At 46.1% G+C, this 16191-nt stretch overlaps 1 non-coding gene across 1 annotated transcript; it reads right to left on the bottom strand.

Annotated features, from left to right (window-relative positions):
* Positions 1 to 2982: 2982 nt before the first annotated feature.
* LOC120036122 lies at positions 2983 to 3173 on the bottom strand. Its single transcript, XR_005474413.1, has one exon. It is a non-coding gene; the product is annotated as a U2 spliceosomal RNA (small nuclear RNA).
* Between the last annotated feature and the right edge of the window lie 13018 nt (positions 3174 to 16191).

Here is a 16191-nt window from a genome sequence, read left to right as displayed (position 1 = left end):
ACGTCAGCCAAAAAGCTTAAATAAATTGTTGCCAGCAGCACAGTTAGTCACCAACGCTCTGGATAACGTGAAAAAAAGCCTTACCAGCTCTGCTAGGGCGAGTAAAATGGTCAGAGTGAGGTGTTCTCTCATTTGTGTCTGGAAGTAGCTAGCTAATTTTAGCTGGTTAGCTTGTGTGCTTGACTGCCGTTGTGAGGCCAGAACGCTCGGATCAACGCTACTCCTCGGCCAGATGTGCGCTCTGAACGCTCCGTGAGCGAAACGCTCTCAATTTACGAACGCCCAGAGCGGCACTCTGGCGCTCTCTGTCACTCCAGAGTGAATTTACAAACGCATCCTAAATCTTTCATTCATTGTCATTTCATTGTGTCTGTTCTCCTGTGGCATGGTTTGGATTAGAAGAACAACAACACAATAAATAATGCCAGAAAAATGTACTTTCTTTTTTATTTTGTATTCTTCATGGTAAAAAAAGAGAAAAGTTTCTAGATATAAAACATGCACTGAAATGTCAAAAATTGAGTTGAAAATGTTGTAGGTGAAATGATGTAGGCCGAAAGAACACAAATCTGAGTTTTGGCCCGTCTTGCATGTTTTTATTTGGGGAGACCCCTGGCCAGATCCTTTCAACCCTAAAACCACGTTGATCTCCTAGATATCCATACCATAGAGTGGGTATTACAACTGATGTCATTCTAATGTATGACGTACATTATCTATGTATTGTAAAATCATGACGTTAACAGAAACCGATAGGATCGTGTCCATACTGTGTGTGTTTTTCATGGAAACCCCCAGGGCCATAGCACATACCAGGACATGTGCTGTGTCATTGATTGTCAATACAGATCCTCAATACAGTGATTGGCCGTTGGCATGTGCACACTGACTGAATGAACTTTCACCCACAACAGTTGAGTAGGATTCAATAAACAGTCTAGCAGGAGCAGCAGTACAGTACCATGCCTCTAGCTGTTCATTATGTATCTACTGAACTGGCCAAATTCCACAGAACATATTAGCAGGAAACCCCAGACCAGTTTTGTGCTAACCTTCCACTTTGTGTACTCTGTGAGGAGGATCTCAATTTGTTTTTTCCCTCGACTACTTGTGTCCTCCGTCCTTGCCTGCTTTTGAAAAATGTCAAAGGTAACGGAGGAGCGGAGTGCAAGGAGAGGAAACGTGGAAACAAATGCGCTTGTATGAAATGAGAATCTCCTTTTGTCATATGTTTTGCTTATGACACTGAGAACAAGGAGTGGAATATTAGCACAAACTGACTGGTACCCAGGCTAAGAATAAACACTACTTCTGGTTCTCCTGGCAGAGTTCTATACTGAGTACTGGGTTTGGGAGATGATACTGGGTGCTGGACTGTCCCCCTGACAGGAGTGAATAGAAGCCAGCCCAGATCTTCACATGTCAGCCTCTGGCCCTGAACATCTCCTGGGAGTGGTGGGACAAAAAAAACACAACTTTTCATATTTAAAGCAAGAAAAACGAACAAAAAAAAGACCTCACTAATACTCTTGTGGCTGAATGGAAGCAAGTCCCCCACAGCAATGTTCCACCATCTAGTGGAAAGCCTTCCCAGAAGAGTGTAGGCTGTTATAGCAGCAAAGGAGGGACCAACTCCATATTAATGCCTATGATTTTGGATTGAGATGTTTAACGAGCAGGTGTCCACATACTTTTGGTCATGTAGTGTATCACTGTCATAGCAAGTTAAAGGTTTCTGTAACTGAGAATGTTGTTGCTGTTCAAGCTACTTGCACATATATTTCTGTATTTTAATAAAAACTGTTTATTTTGATACATTGATGTTTATGGTATTTTGTCATTCTTGCCCATCCTTGTACCCAGTTGACAAATGTTTTAAAAATGCCTTAAGTCCTCAATGGCACTGTCCATGCAGCGAACACACACTGGAGTCATAATACCCATAAACAAGGAAATGTTTCCAATTGTTTTTCCACCATTCATTTTTCTCATAGGGAATTTTTCCTCCCAGTGGCCTTATCATACAAGGCTCTACAGACGGATTTAAAAATACATCGGCTATTTTTGCGTTGATGGTGTATGTATTGAAGCCAGGTGTAACCTAGTGGTTAGAGCTTTGGACTAGTAACTGTAAAGGTTGCAAGATCGAATCCTCAAGCTGACAAGGTAAAACATCTGTCGTTCTGCGCCTGAACCCACTGTTCCTAGGTGGGTGGGTCATTGTAAATAAGAATTTGTTCTTAACTGACTTGCCTAGTTAAACATTTTAAAAAGTGGTTTAACGTTCAAATGCGTTTTGATTGACCACATAGAACAGCTTGCACAAGACGACGGTCGGTGGAAGTCTGGCGCCACCAAGTGGACAATTATTTTAGTTCCCTTGTGGCAGCAGTGCTTCCAGAGATAGTTTATAAAAATGGCCCGCCGGGACCTTGGGTGTTGTGGGGGACCCTTCGCCTGGGGTCGAGGCCCCATTTCTTCTGTATCGCCCCAGAGCATCCGTGACTACCATGGCCACTGCCTGGAGGGTGGTCTCTACTCGTTTCGCTACCAGCAGGTTGCGGGAGGACCACAGTGCGTCCTTCAGACACGTGAGGGTGGGCCAGAGCTTGGTGGAGGCCTTCGGCCCACCCCATAACAGCACGAGCTGGGGCGTTAGGTCTTCCCCTGCTGGCAGACATGAGATCAGGGCCTGTTTTCTTCCACAGGTCCCTGGCGGGTCTCCCAGAGAACATATATTTTCTTTTGGAAAAGTTTTATTGTTGCATTTCCTTTGAAAACAGCTCATATATATTTTTGTACATCATTTTATACACATAAAAACGGCATTAAAGCATCAAAAACTATTTACATTTGTTTTGATTAAATGGGTGACTGACCACTATCTAGTGACATAGACTTGCTTAATTAAACCCAATATCCATCATGACTATAATAAACGAACCATCCGGTTGGCTTCGTCTGCTTTTTCTTTACAACGACAGGGGGTGCACCGTTCCTGGAGGTACTGCAATACCAGGTCGATGCGTGGAGTGGACGGAGCAAGCCCCTATTCCATCTCCCTATTCCAAAAATCAATTTAATATATGGTCCCCAGATAGGGGACGTATCAGATATTAAACTGATAAGAACAGATACTACACTTGATCTTAGCCAAAAGGCCGAGAAGCGATACCGCAATGCTTTCGGGAGGAAGGTGCCGTTCTCAGACACGTCAAATCCGGAAACGCTTACAGCAAAATGAGCTCTGTAAACTTTACATCAAATATCAAAGATTATGATGCTGTTAAAAAATGGTGGCATAGATCGGGATTTGATCAACGTCGGGAAAAGACACTTTTCACTGATACAAAGTAACACATTGGTAGGATACAAAGTCACGCGGTCATCTGCCCTCCAATCGGAAACTAGACAAATCCTTATTGAGTTAAAACCAGATTTACAGCTAAATTGGAATATTATTCTATCAAATAGGGGTTGAATAAATAATTTGTAGATAATAAAACGGACATAACATTTGATCTTTTATAAAATATCTCGGGAAGCGTTGATGCCACAAGGGAACTCAAATAATTGTCCACTTGGTGGCGCCAGACTTCCACCGACCGTCGCCTTGTGCAAGCTGTTCTATGTTGTCAATAAAATACACTTGAATGTTGAACCACTTGACTTCAATACATACATCATCAACGCAAAAATAGCCTATGTATTTTTAAATCTGTCTATAGAGCCTTGTATGATAAGGCCATTGTGAGGAGGCCTTTATAAAGTTGCCCTCCTAAATTATTAGAGGCCAAACTTCAACGATGTCCATGGCACTGGACTGCAGTGAGAGCTAGACCGACAGTGTGGCCTACGGAGTGGTCCCGGCCTGTGGTCCTGGCTGCCTAAATGTGTGCTCAGCACAATAAACTTTTGCAAACATGACACTGTTGAGGCATACTTTTAGAATTAGGCTTACTCAGTCACTACAACAAACTTCATTCATATCATGCACATAAAATGCTATTTACACACAAAATACTGTATATTGATGAATTAAAACTACACTGGTTTGATTCATTCTGAAAGTTAGGTTTAGGCTACTACATCATAGTAAAATGTTCACTATACCCATCATGAGGTTGCTACAACCTAGCCTAATTAAACAGCAGCAGTAAAATAACAATAGTGAGGCTATATACAGGGGGTACCGGCACAGAGTCAATGTGCGGGGGCACCGGTTAGTTGAGGTAATATGTACATGTAGGTAGAGTTAAAGTGACTATGCATAAATCAGAAACAGAAGAGTAGCAGCAGCGTAGAAGAAGGGGGTCCATGACCGGGGTCAATGATGCCCACTGCATTAGACACACTACTAATCGCCCAACATCAGTGCCCGACCTCACTAATGCTCTTGCGGCTGAATGGAAGCAAGTCCCCCGCAGCAATGTTCCAACATCTAGTGGAAAGCCTTCCCAGAAGAGTGGAGGCTGTTATAGCAGCAAAGGGGGGACCAACTCCATATTAATGCCTTCCCAGAAAAGTGGATGCTGTTATAGCAGCAAAGGGGGGACCAACTCCATATTAATGCCTTCCCAGAAGAGTGGAGGCTGTTATAGCAGCAAAGGGGGGACCAACTCCATATTAATGCCTTCCCAGAAAAGTGGATGCTGTTATAGCAGCAAAGGGGGGACCAACTCCATATTAATGCCTTCCCAGAAGAGTGGAGGCTGTTATAGCAGCAAAGGGGGGACCAACTCCATATTAATGCCCATGATTTTGGAATGAGATGTTCAACGAGCAGGTGTCCACATACTTTTGGTCGTGTAGTGTATGTTGAATGATAAATATTTAAGGCTGACAGTCTACACGTATTACAGATAAATAGAAAGCTTTACAGAGAATCTGAGATTTATATTGCAAAATGTCTGGTTTAAGAATCAAGAGTTTTAGACATTGTTAACACCAGTTACCTGTGGAAAGCTTCATATTGTAATGACCTGACTAGATCATAAAGGAACAATTGTCCAGACAGAGGTTTGAGTTTACGAATTGACGGTTTATTAACCCAACTTTACACAGGCTACTGTTTAGCCGAAGCCCACGCCAAATAAATGAAAGATAACCCACAAGCCAACCGTGACCTTCTCTTGTGAAGCCCAGACGTAAGAGGGAGAACAAAGGTTAAACCTGGTCTTAACTTCCAATGCTCCACCCCCCTGCCCAACCCCCCTCCACGCCACTCCGCCAACCGCCAGGATGCCCGGCATCAGAACATTCCAGGCATTCCCGTGATTGGCAGATAGCAGGTTGATTGGCATGTCGGACCCCTCGAACACTGGGTACTGGTCAGTACAACACAACCACCTACTAGCCTAACACATAACACACAGCTGTCTGTGCGGGTCGCTACACAGCCCCCCCCCACCACAAAGTCCCTCGTCCCCGAGGGAACAAACAAAGTCTCTGAAGCGACCCGGAGGTCTCCTTTGCCTGCGTGGCCGTGATGGTCACAGAGTGCACCTCTGGGAACCAGGGGATGAAGGATATGGGGGACAAGGAAGCGGGAACGGGTAATACGGTGACACAGGGAGAGAGACGGGGGGAGTGGGCTGTCTGGAGAATGTCATTGCCAGAAAGGGGAATTGTGGGGGTCCCTGGGGTTTGGGGAGAAGAGGCCCATCTGTATGGGGCTAACCTGTCCCGGTGCAGTGCCACCTTTCTCCCCCTGGGAAGAAGCTGCACCCGGTAAACAACCTCCCCTACCCTCTCCAGGACGCTGCAGGGTCCCACCCAGTGACTGTCCAACTTGGGGCATCTGCCTTTTTTCCTTAGGGGGCTGTAGACCCAGACCAGCTCCCCAGCCACAAAGTGCCTTCCCCGGGTGTGCACGTCATAGTTCCTCTTCTGCCTCACACCTGCATTCACCAGCTGCTCTGAGTCCAACCTGGCACAATATCTGGCCTCACCAGGGTTACTGTGGACCCAGTGTCCACCAGGGCAGAACAGGGTACCCCCTCCACAGTGACAGGGACATGACAAAAGTCCCCAACACAGGTCCGGCCCACCACAACAACAGGCGCCATCTGCTTGCCCTCGTCTGCTTCTGGGGGAAGTGGAGCCTTCCCGTCTGTGCCGGTGGGCTCCTCCTGAAGAAGATGGTGGTTGGGATAGAAAACCAGGGGTCCACACTACCCGGTCTATGCGGACCCCGAGCCATTCCCTGAGCTCTGAGGGACATGGGGCAATCCCGGCGCAGATGGCCTGGCTGGCCACAACCCCAGCAGACCCTGGGACCAGGGCGTGTGTTTCGCGCCGCCTGTAGCGACACAGCACGAATGAGTTCTGTCATTTCAGCCACCCATGCAGGCTTTTCCAGCTCCGGGCTGCTCTGCCCCCCCAGCTCGCACAGAGGGTCTGTCTCCCTGCACCCCCACCAAAGCCCCAGCCCACACCAGCTCCCTCTCCAAAGCCATCTCCAAGGCTATCTGCAATGACTCAGGATGAGCCAGCTGGGTCTGTATGCGCAGCTCCGTAGGAGAGAGCGCCTGTATGAACTGGTCCCGTGCTAGCTCGCTCTGCACGGAGGGGGGCATGTGAGCATATGCCCGCGGAGAGAGGCTCTCAATGTCATTAGGTAGCACCCGTAGAGGCTCTCCAGGCTGCCTGCGTCTATTACTCAGTTCGGAGCGCAGTAGCCCGGGCTGTACACACTGTCCATAGCGCCTCCTCAGTGCTCCCACTCAAGCACCATAATCACGTCTGTACTCGGGGCTAATCAATATCAAACAGGCCAGAGCATCATCCGTGAGGCATAAAGCCAACTGCAGTGCCCTATCTTCATTCGACCACCCCCTAAAATGAACTAACAGTTCAAACTGAGCATGAAAAGCTTCCCAATCCGCCTTACCGGAATACTTCGGGGTCTTAACAGACACGGACGCAGCCGGGAACTGGGCGCCGCCATGTTTGTTTACATCCTGAGCCCCAGATTCCTCGTCCCGCCGCGTCGACGTCACACCTTCGGTCCGCCCACCAGAATCGGCGCGAAGCACAGTCGACGAAGCGCTCATGCCCGCTAGTAGCTAGCCACAGAAGTCAGCTAGCTAGCTGGCTAACTTTTATCAACGTTTTTACTTCTGACACCAATGTAATGACCTGACTAGATCATAAAGGAACAATTGTCCAGACAGAGGTTTGAGTTTACGAATTGACGGTTTATTAACCCAACTTTACACAGGCTACTGTTTGGCCGTAGCCCACGCCAAATAAATGAAAGATAACCCACAAGCCAACCGTGACCTTCTCTTGTGAAGCCCAGACGTAAGAGGGAGAACAAAGGTTAAACCTGGTCTTAACTTCCAATGCTCCACCCCCCTGCCCAACCCCCCTCCACGCCACTCCGCCAACCACCACGATGCCCGGCATCAGAACATTCCAGGCATTCCCGTGATTGGCAGATAGCAGGTTGATTGACATGTCGGACCCCGCGAACACTGGGTACTGGTCAGTACAACACAACCACCTACTAGCCTAACACATAACACACAGCTGTCTGTGCGGGTCGCTACAATATCATGGTGCTCAAATCATTTTTCCTTCTCAAATCAGGTGTCGTCAACAACGTCAAAGGAATTGATGCTATAAGCCCGTCTTCTAAAGATGAGTTACAGCGTTTGAAAAGTTGTTAAAAGACAAGATATCCCCATTTGAGAGTTCCATACACGATTCCCGGCTTCCTAGAGTCCTTGTTTCGAGACCTCTGTCTCACGTAAATATTGATTTAATAATATACCGTTTGAAAAGTAACCAATGTTATTGTTCATGCATCTCAACGGTCAGTGGGGCCTGTTATGTCCCTGTATTATATGAAATAATGTTTTAACTGTGCACCTCTTATGTTACAGTGGAGGTGGAGGACTTGAAAAAAGTCAGCAACTCCCTCACAGTCTTACTAAGTGAAAAACAGAAACAGGAAAAGGTTAGTGTTTTCATTTTATTTAAATGACAGACAAGTATTGACATTTATCACCAGTACACATGGTCTACTTAGACCGGTATTCAGTCTTGTCCGGGTCATGTTCATTAGGCATCAAACGGAAGAAAACAGACTGGAACAGTACTACCTGGAGTTGGGTGCCCTAATGGAAATTATGCAACAACAATAAATAATTACTGTCATAAGACAATACTAATCATCCCTCTTTGTTTCCAACAGCAGCTGAATAAAGGACAATACTAATCATCCCCTCTTTGTTTCCAACAGCAGCTGAATAAAGGTCAATACTAATCATCCCTCTTTGTTTCCAACAGCAGCTGAATAAAGGACAATACTAATCATCCCTCTTTGTTTCCAACAGCAGCTGAATAAAGGACAATACTAATCATCCCTCTTTGTTTCCACCAGCAGCTGAATAAAGGACAATACTAATCATCCCTCTTTGTTTCCAACAGCAGCTGAATAAAGGACAATACTAATCATCCCTCTTTGTTTCCACCAGCAGCTGAATAAAGGTCAATACTAATCATCCCTCTGTTTCCAACAGCAGCTGAATAAAGGACAATACTAATCATCCCTCTTTGTTTCCAACAGCAGCTGAATAAAGGTCAATACTAATCATCCCTCTTTGTTTCCAACAGCAGCTGAATAAAGGACAATACTAATTATCCCTCTTTGTTTCCAACAGCAGCTTCAACGATGTCCATGGCACTGGACTGCAGTGAGAGCTAGACCGACAGTGCGGCCTACAGAGTGGTCCCGGCCTGTGGTCCTGGCTGCCTAAATGTGTGCTCAGCACAATAAACTTTTGCAAACATGACACTGTTGAGGCATACTTTTACAATTAGGCTTACTCAGTCTCTACAACAAACTTCATATCATGCACATAAAATGCTATTTACACACAAAATACTGTATATTGATGAATTAAAACTACACTGGTTTGATTCATTCTGAAAGTTAGGTTTAGGCTACTACATCATAGTAAAATGTTCACTATACCCATCATGAGGTTGCTACAACCTAGCCTATGAATGACAGTTTACAACGTAGGTGCACAGGTTGAGAGACTTTTGAGTAATCAAGGTGACAGACATTGACACATTCAATACCACCTTGTTCAATCTTGCCTGCATCTAGCTGATCTAGAGTGTAATCATTAGTCCAACATTTGCAAATGAGAGTTTCCATTGGACAAATTCAGATATGTTTAACCCCGCTTGGTTCCGTTTGTTTTCGTTTTAAGAAACAGTTTTCAACCGAATTGGCAGAATGAATACACCCCTGATCACTTTCAAAACTGTCACATAAAAACAGCACGATCCCTTTGATCGTTGGATAATTCCTTCTGGCATTTACGCTAATTCCTTCTGGCATTTCGCTTGTGGACTTCAGTGCACAACACATCAGCTGTCTGTGACCAGGCGAAAAAAACTTTCCAAGCCAAAACTTCATATCATAACCACTAACTGCTACACACAGCCTACAATAGAGTACCACAGTATGAGTCATAATACCCATAACACCTAGCGGTCAAACAAGGAAATGGTTCCAAGAAATGGTTCCAAGTATTTCGGCAAGGTAATTTTCTTGCCTGCCGAAATTCTCCCCCCACTTCTAATTTACTTCATTTTGTGGCTAGAGTCAAATACTTTCTGTGGCACATATCAGAATCAAATACTCTCTGTGGCACATATCAGAATCAAATACTCTCTGTGGCACATATCAGAATCAAATACTCTCTGTGGCACATATCAGAATCAAATACTTTCTGTGGCACATATCAGAATCAAATACTCTCTGTGGCACATATCAGAATCAAATACTTTCTGTGGCACATATCAGAATCAAATACTTTCTGTGGCACATATCAGAATCAAATACTTTCTGTGGCACATATCAGAATCAAATACTCTCTGTGGCACATATCAGAATCAAATACTTTCTGTGGCACATATCAGAATCAAATACTCTCTGTGGCACATATCAGAATCAAATACTCTCTGTGGCACATATCAGAGTCAAATACTTTCTTTAGAACAAACCTCACGTCAGGATAGGCAACCGAAATGAATAATTAATGTATGTGTGTTATATTAAACATAGAGGAGGGAGTAAAATGTAGGCAAGATATAAACATTTCAGAACAACTACTAGTCAAATAAGACATGAGAGAGATGACGAATTTCGGGCAAAGAGATTTATTTATAGACTAATACACTTGAAACAAATAGCCAAACCCGAAAACTGCAGACATATATTGACTACGACAGCTGATATGAATGGTGAGTTGATCATCACATCAAAGTTTATTCGTCACGTGCACAGGATACAGGGTGTAAACGGTACAGTGGAATGTTTACTTGCATCCTCTCCTAAACAAAAATATCCACAAATAGCTAAGTAATAAAGTTGTTTAAAAAGAAAATGGTTGATTGGAAATATATACACAATAACAATATACAGTATGAACTCTGAAATGTGTGTAAGTCATGTACTGTTAACTTTACCTGTATGGGTGACAGTCCATGTTATCTGATGTATTTGTCTGAAGTCATTATTCAATAGGCTTTTTTTTTTTTTTTACACTAGAATCTGTCAATCTCTATTTAGATATTTCTGTAAAGCCAATACTGAAAGACATTTCAATTTGCGTGATGTTTTGTCGTCTCTAACTTCTTGTCCTTTGTGCTGTTGTCTGTGCCCAATGTTTGCACCCTGTTTTGTGCTGCTACCATGTTGTGCTTCTACCATGTTGTGCTGCTACCATGTTGTGCTTCTACCATGTTGTGCCTCTACCATGTTGTGCTTCTACCATGTTGTGCTGCTACCATGTTGTGCTTCTACCATGTTGTGCCTCTACCATGTTGTGCTTCTACCATGTTGTGCTGCTGCCATGTTGTGCTTCTACCATGTTGTGCTGCTGCCATGTTGTGCTTCTACCATGTTGTGCTGCTACCATGTTGTGCCTCTACCATGTTGTGCCTCTACCATGTTGTGCCGCTACCATGTTGTGCCTCTACCATGTTGTGCTGCTGCCATGTTGTGCCTCTACCATGTTGTGCCGCTACCATGTTGTGCTTCTACCATGTTGTGCCTCTACCATGTTGTGCTGCTGCCATGTTGTGCCTCTACCATGTTGTGCTGCTACCATGTTGTGCTTCTACCATGTTGTGCCTCTACCATGTTGTGCCGCTGCCATGTTGTGCCTCTACCATGTTGTGCCTCTACCATGTTGTGCCGCTACCATGTTGTGCCTCTACCATGTTGTGCCGCTACCATGTTGTGCCGCTGCCATGTTGTGCCTCTACCATGTTGTGCCGCTACCATGTTGTGCCTCTACCATGTTGTGCCTCTACCATGTTGTGCCGCTACCATGTTGTGCCTCTACCATGTTGTGCCGCTACCATGTTGTGCCGCTGCCATGTTGTGCTGCTACCATGTTGTGCCTCTACCATGTTGTGCCGCTACCATGTTGTGCCTCTACCATGTTGTGCTGCTACCATGTTGTGCTTCTACCATGTTGTGCTGCTGCCATGTTGTGCTGCTACCATGTTGTTCTGCTACCATGTTGTGCTTCTACCATGTTGTGCTGCTACCATGTTGTGCTGCTACCATGTTGTGCTTCTACCATGTTGTGCTTCTACCATGTTGTGCTGCTACCATGTTGTGCTGCTACCATGTTGTGCTTCTACCATGTTGTGCTTCTACCATGTTGTGCTTCTACCATGTTGTGCTGCTACCATGTTGTGCTGCTACCATGTTGTGCTTCTACCATGTTGTGCTTCTACCATGTTGTGCCTCTACCATGTTGTGCTGCTACCATGTTGTGCTTCTACCATGTTGTGCTGCTACCATGTTGTGCTTCTACCATGTTGTGCTTCTACCATGTTGTGCTGCTACCATGTTGTGCTGCTACCATGTTGTGCTTCTACCATGTTGTGCTGCTGCCATGTTGTGCTGCTGCCATGTTGTGCTGTCATGTGTTTCTGCCATGCTATGTTGTTGTTTTAGTAGGTCTCTCTTTATGTAGTGTTGTCTCTCTTGTCGTGATGTGTGTTTTGTCCTATATTTTTATTTATCCCAGCACCCGTCCCCGCAGGAGGCCTTTTAACCTTTTGGTAGGCCGTCATTGTAAATAACAATTTGTTCTTAACTGTCTTGCCAAGTTAAATAAAGAGGAACTGGAAGAGGTCTATTCCAGAGGCTCATCGACTTTTTATCGTGTAGCAAGAGTTACTTCTTTGCTTACGGCCATACTAGCCTGAATACGCCCGACCTCGGCTGCTAAGCAGGGTTGGGCTTGGTTAGTACTTGGCTGGCTGACTGCCTGGCAATACCAGGTTCTGTACATTTCAACACGGTGTGTTCTTTCCTCGTTTGATCATCCGGCGAGCCACTGGCTTGTAATTTAGAACATTCCTATTGTAATGAAACAGGCAGGGAGCGGGTCTCGAACCCTCGACCTTCTAGCCCGAAGTCCGGCGCGCTATCGGCTGTGACGCAAAAGCAGAGTCGATTTCCGCGCTTATAAACCCAAGGTCGTTACAGTATTCTGTCAGATCCAATTAGTTAGAGGTGGTGTGGTTGAAAACCTCTGCCATTATAATGCTTTATTCATGCTCCCTGTTTTAACGTGCCAGCATGGGTGAGTGGGACCTAGGAGTGCCAGCATGGGTGAGTGGGACCTAGGAGTGCCAGCATGGGTGAGTGGGACCTAGGAGTGCCAGCATGGGTGAGTGGGACCTAGGAGTGCCAGCATGGGTGAGTGGGACCTAGGAGTGCCAGCATGGGTGAGTGGGACCTAGGAGTGCCAGCATGGGTGAGTGGGACCTAGGAGTGCCAGCATGGGTGAGTGGGACCTAGGAGTGCCAGCATGGGTGAGTGGGACCTAGGAGTGCCAGCATGGGTGAGTGGGACCTAGGAGTGCCAGCATGGGTGAGTGGGACCTAGGAGTGCCAGCATGGGTGAGTGGGACCTAGGAGTGCCAGCATGGGTGAGTGGGACCTAGGAGTGCCAGCATGGGTGAGTGGGACCTAGGAGTGCCAGCATGGGTGAGTGGGACCTAGGAGTGCCAGCATGGGTGAGTGGGACCTAGGAGTGCCAGCATGGGTGAGTGGGACCTAGGAGTGCCAGCATGGGTGAGTGGGACCTAGGAGTGCCAGCATGGGTGAGTGGGACCTAGGAGTTAGTCTGACTAACACAAAGTCCTTTTTGTTGTTGTTGTTGAGTGAACCAATCAATGTGTCGACTCCATTTCTGAGCAAATGCTGCCTTTTTACAAAAGGCTTCCTGTCCAGACCAGTGTGTCACAGCTCTAACAACGAAAATAACATGTCTTAAAACATGGAAGGCAGTTGGGAGGAGGCAAGGTCAGGTGGGACCATTCTAGCCAATAAGAGGGCACGTGTGTGAACAATAGGCACAACTCTGCATATAAACGTTTTTTTTCCCCCTAAAAGTGGCCGTGATGTCACATGTCCTACTTTTATATATCAGTACACTTAGAAAAACCTAAGCATGAGTGGGACTGGATGAACATTTTGGTTTTTGCCCGAGAACTAAACAAACCACAGCTGATTCAAATAATCAAAGCTTGATGATGAATTGATTATTTTAAGTCAGCTGTGTAGCGCGAGGACAAACAACCTGTTCACCCCTTGGGATCCCCAGGACCCAGTTTGGAAAAAGGCCGCTATTGGACAGACTTCAAAACACGGCCTGCTATAGGACAGACACTTCAAAACACGGCCTGCTATAGGACAGACACTTCAAAACACGGCCTGCTATAGGACAGACACTTCAAAACACGGCCTGCTATAGGACAGACACTTCAAAACACGGCCTGCTATAGGACAGACACTTCAAAACACGGCCTGCTATAGGACAGACACTTCAAAACGCGGCCTGCTATAGGACAGACACTTCAAAACACGGCCTGCTATAGGACAGACACTTCAAAACACGGCCTGCCTTAGGACAGACACTTCAAAACACGGCCTGCTATTGGACAGACACTTCAAAACACGGCCTGCTATAGGACAGACACTTAAAAACGCAACCTGCCTTAGGACAGACACTTCAAAACACGGCCTGCTATTGGACAGACACTTCAAAACACGGCCTGCTATTGGAAAGACACTTCAAAACACGGCCTGCTATAGGACAGACACTTCAAAACGCGGCCTGCTATTGGACAGACACTTCAAAACGTGGCCTGCTATAGGACAGACACTTCAAAACACGGCCTGCTATAGGACAGACACTTCAAAACACGGCCTGCTATTGGACAGACACTTCAAAACACGGCCTGCTATAGGACAGACACTTCAAAACACGGCCTGCTATTGGACAGACACTTCAAAACACGGCCTGCTATAGGACAGACACTTCAAAACACGGCCTGCTATAGGACAGAAACTTCAAAACACGGCCTGCTATAGGACAGACACTTCAAAACACGGCCTGCTATAGGACAGACACTTCAAAACACGGCCTGCTATAGGACAGACACTTCAAAACACGGCCTGCTATTGGACAGACACTTCAAAACACGGCCTGCTATTGGAGACACTTCAAAACACGGCCTGCTATAGGACAGACACTTCAAAACACGGCCTGCTATTGGACAGACACTTCAAAACACGGCCTGCTATAGGGCAGACACTTCAAAAAGTGGCCTGCTATAGGACAGACACTTCAAAACGCGGCCTGCTATTGGACAGACACTTAAACACGGCCTGCTATTGGACAGACACTTCAAAACACGGCCTGCTATAGGACAGACACTTCAAAACACGGCCTGCTATAGGACAGACACTTCAAAACACGGCCTGCTATAGGACAGAAACTTCAAAACACGGCCTGCTATAGGACAGACACTTCAAAACACGGCCTGCTATAGGACAGACACTTCAAAACACGGCCTGCTATAGGACAGACACTTCAAAACACGGTCTGCTATTGGACAGACACTTCAAAACACGGCCTGCTATTGGACAGACACTTCAAAACACGGCCTGCTATTGGAGACACTTCAAAACACGGCCTGCTATAGGACAGACACTTCAAAACACGGCCTGCTATTGGACAGACACTTCAAAACACGGCCTGCTATAGGGCAGACACTTCAAAAAGTGGCCTGCTATAGGACAGACACTTCAAAACGCGGCCTGCTATTGGACAGACACTTAAACACGGCCTGCTATTGGACAGACACTTCAAAACACGGCCTGCTATAGGACAGACACTTCAAAACACGGCCTGCTATAGGACAGACACTTCAAAACACGGCCTGCTATAGGACAGAAACTTCAAAACACGGCCTGCTATAGGACAGACACTTCAAAACACGGCCTGCTATAGGACAGACACTTCAAAACACGGCCTGCTATAGGACAGACACTTCAAAACACGGTCTGCTATTGGACAGACACTTCAAAACACGGCCTGCTATAGGACAGACACTTCAAAACGTGGCCTGCTATAGGACAGACACTTCAAAACACGGCCTGCTATAGGACAGACACTTCAAAACGCGGCCTGCTATAGGACAGACACTTCAAAACACGGCCTGCTATTGGACAGACACTTCAAAACACGGCCTGCTATTGGACAGACACTTCAAAACACGGCCTGCTATTGGACAGACACTTCAAAACACGGCCTGCTATTGGACAGACACTTCAAAACACGGCCTGCTATTGGACAGACACTTCAAAACACGGCCTGCTATAGGACAGACACTTCAAAACACGGCCTGCTATAGGACAGACACTTCAAAACACGGCCTGCTATAGGACAGACACTTCAAAACGTGGCCTGCTATAGGACAGACACTTCAAAACACGGCCTGCTATTGGACAGACACTTCAAAACACGGCCTGCTATAGGACAGACACTTCAAAACACGGCCTGCTATAGGACAGACACTTCAAAACGTGGCCTGCTATAGGACAGACACTTCAAAACACGTCCTGCTATAGGACAGACACTTCAAAACACGGCCTGCTATAGGACAGACACTTCAAAACACGGCCTGCTATTGGACAGACACTTCAAAACACGGCCTGCTATTGGACAGACACTTCAAAACACGGCCTGCTATAGGACAGACACTTCAAAACACGGCCTGCTATTGGACAGACACTTCAAAACACGGCCTGCTATTGGACAGACACTTCAAAACACGGCCTGCTATTGGACAGACA

The sequence above is a fragment of the Salvelinus namaycush genome, unplaced genomic scaffold (assembly GCF_016432855.1).
Source record: "Salvelinus namaycush isolate Seneca unplaced genomic scaffold, SaNama_1.0 Scaffold1212, whole genome shotgun sequence".
NCBI lineage: Eukaryota > Metazoa > Chordata > Actinopteri > Salmoniformes > Salmonidae > Salvelinus > Salvelinus namaycush.
The sequence above is the reverse complement of the archived record's forward strand: the minus strand, read 5'-3'. Positions and strand labels throughout refer to the sequence as shown.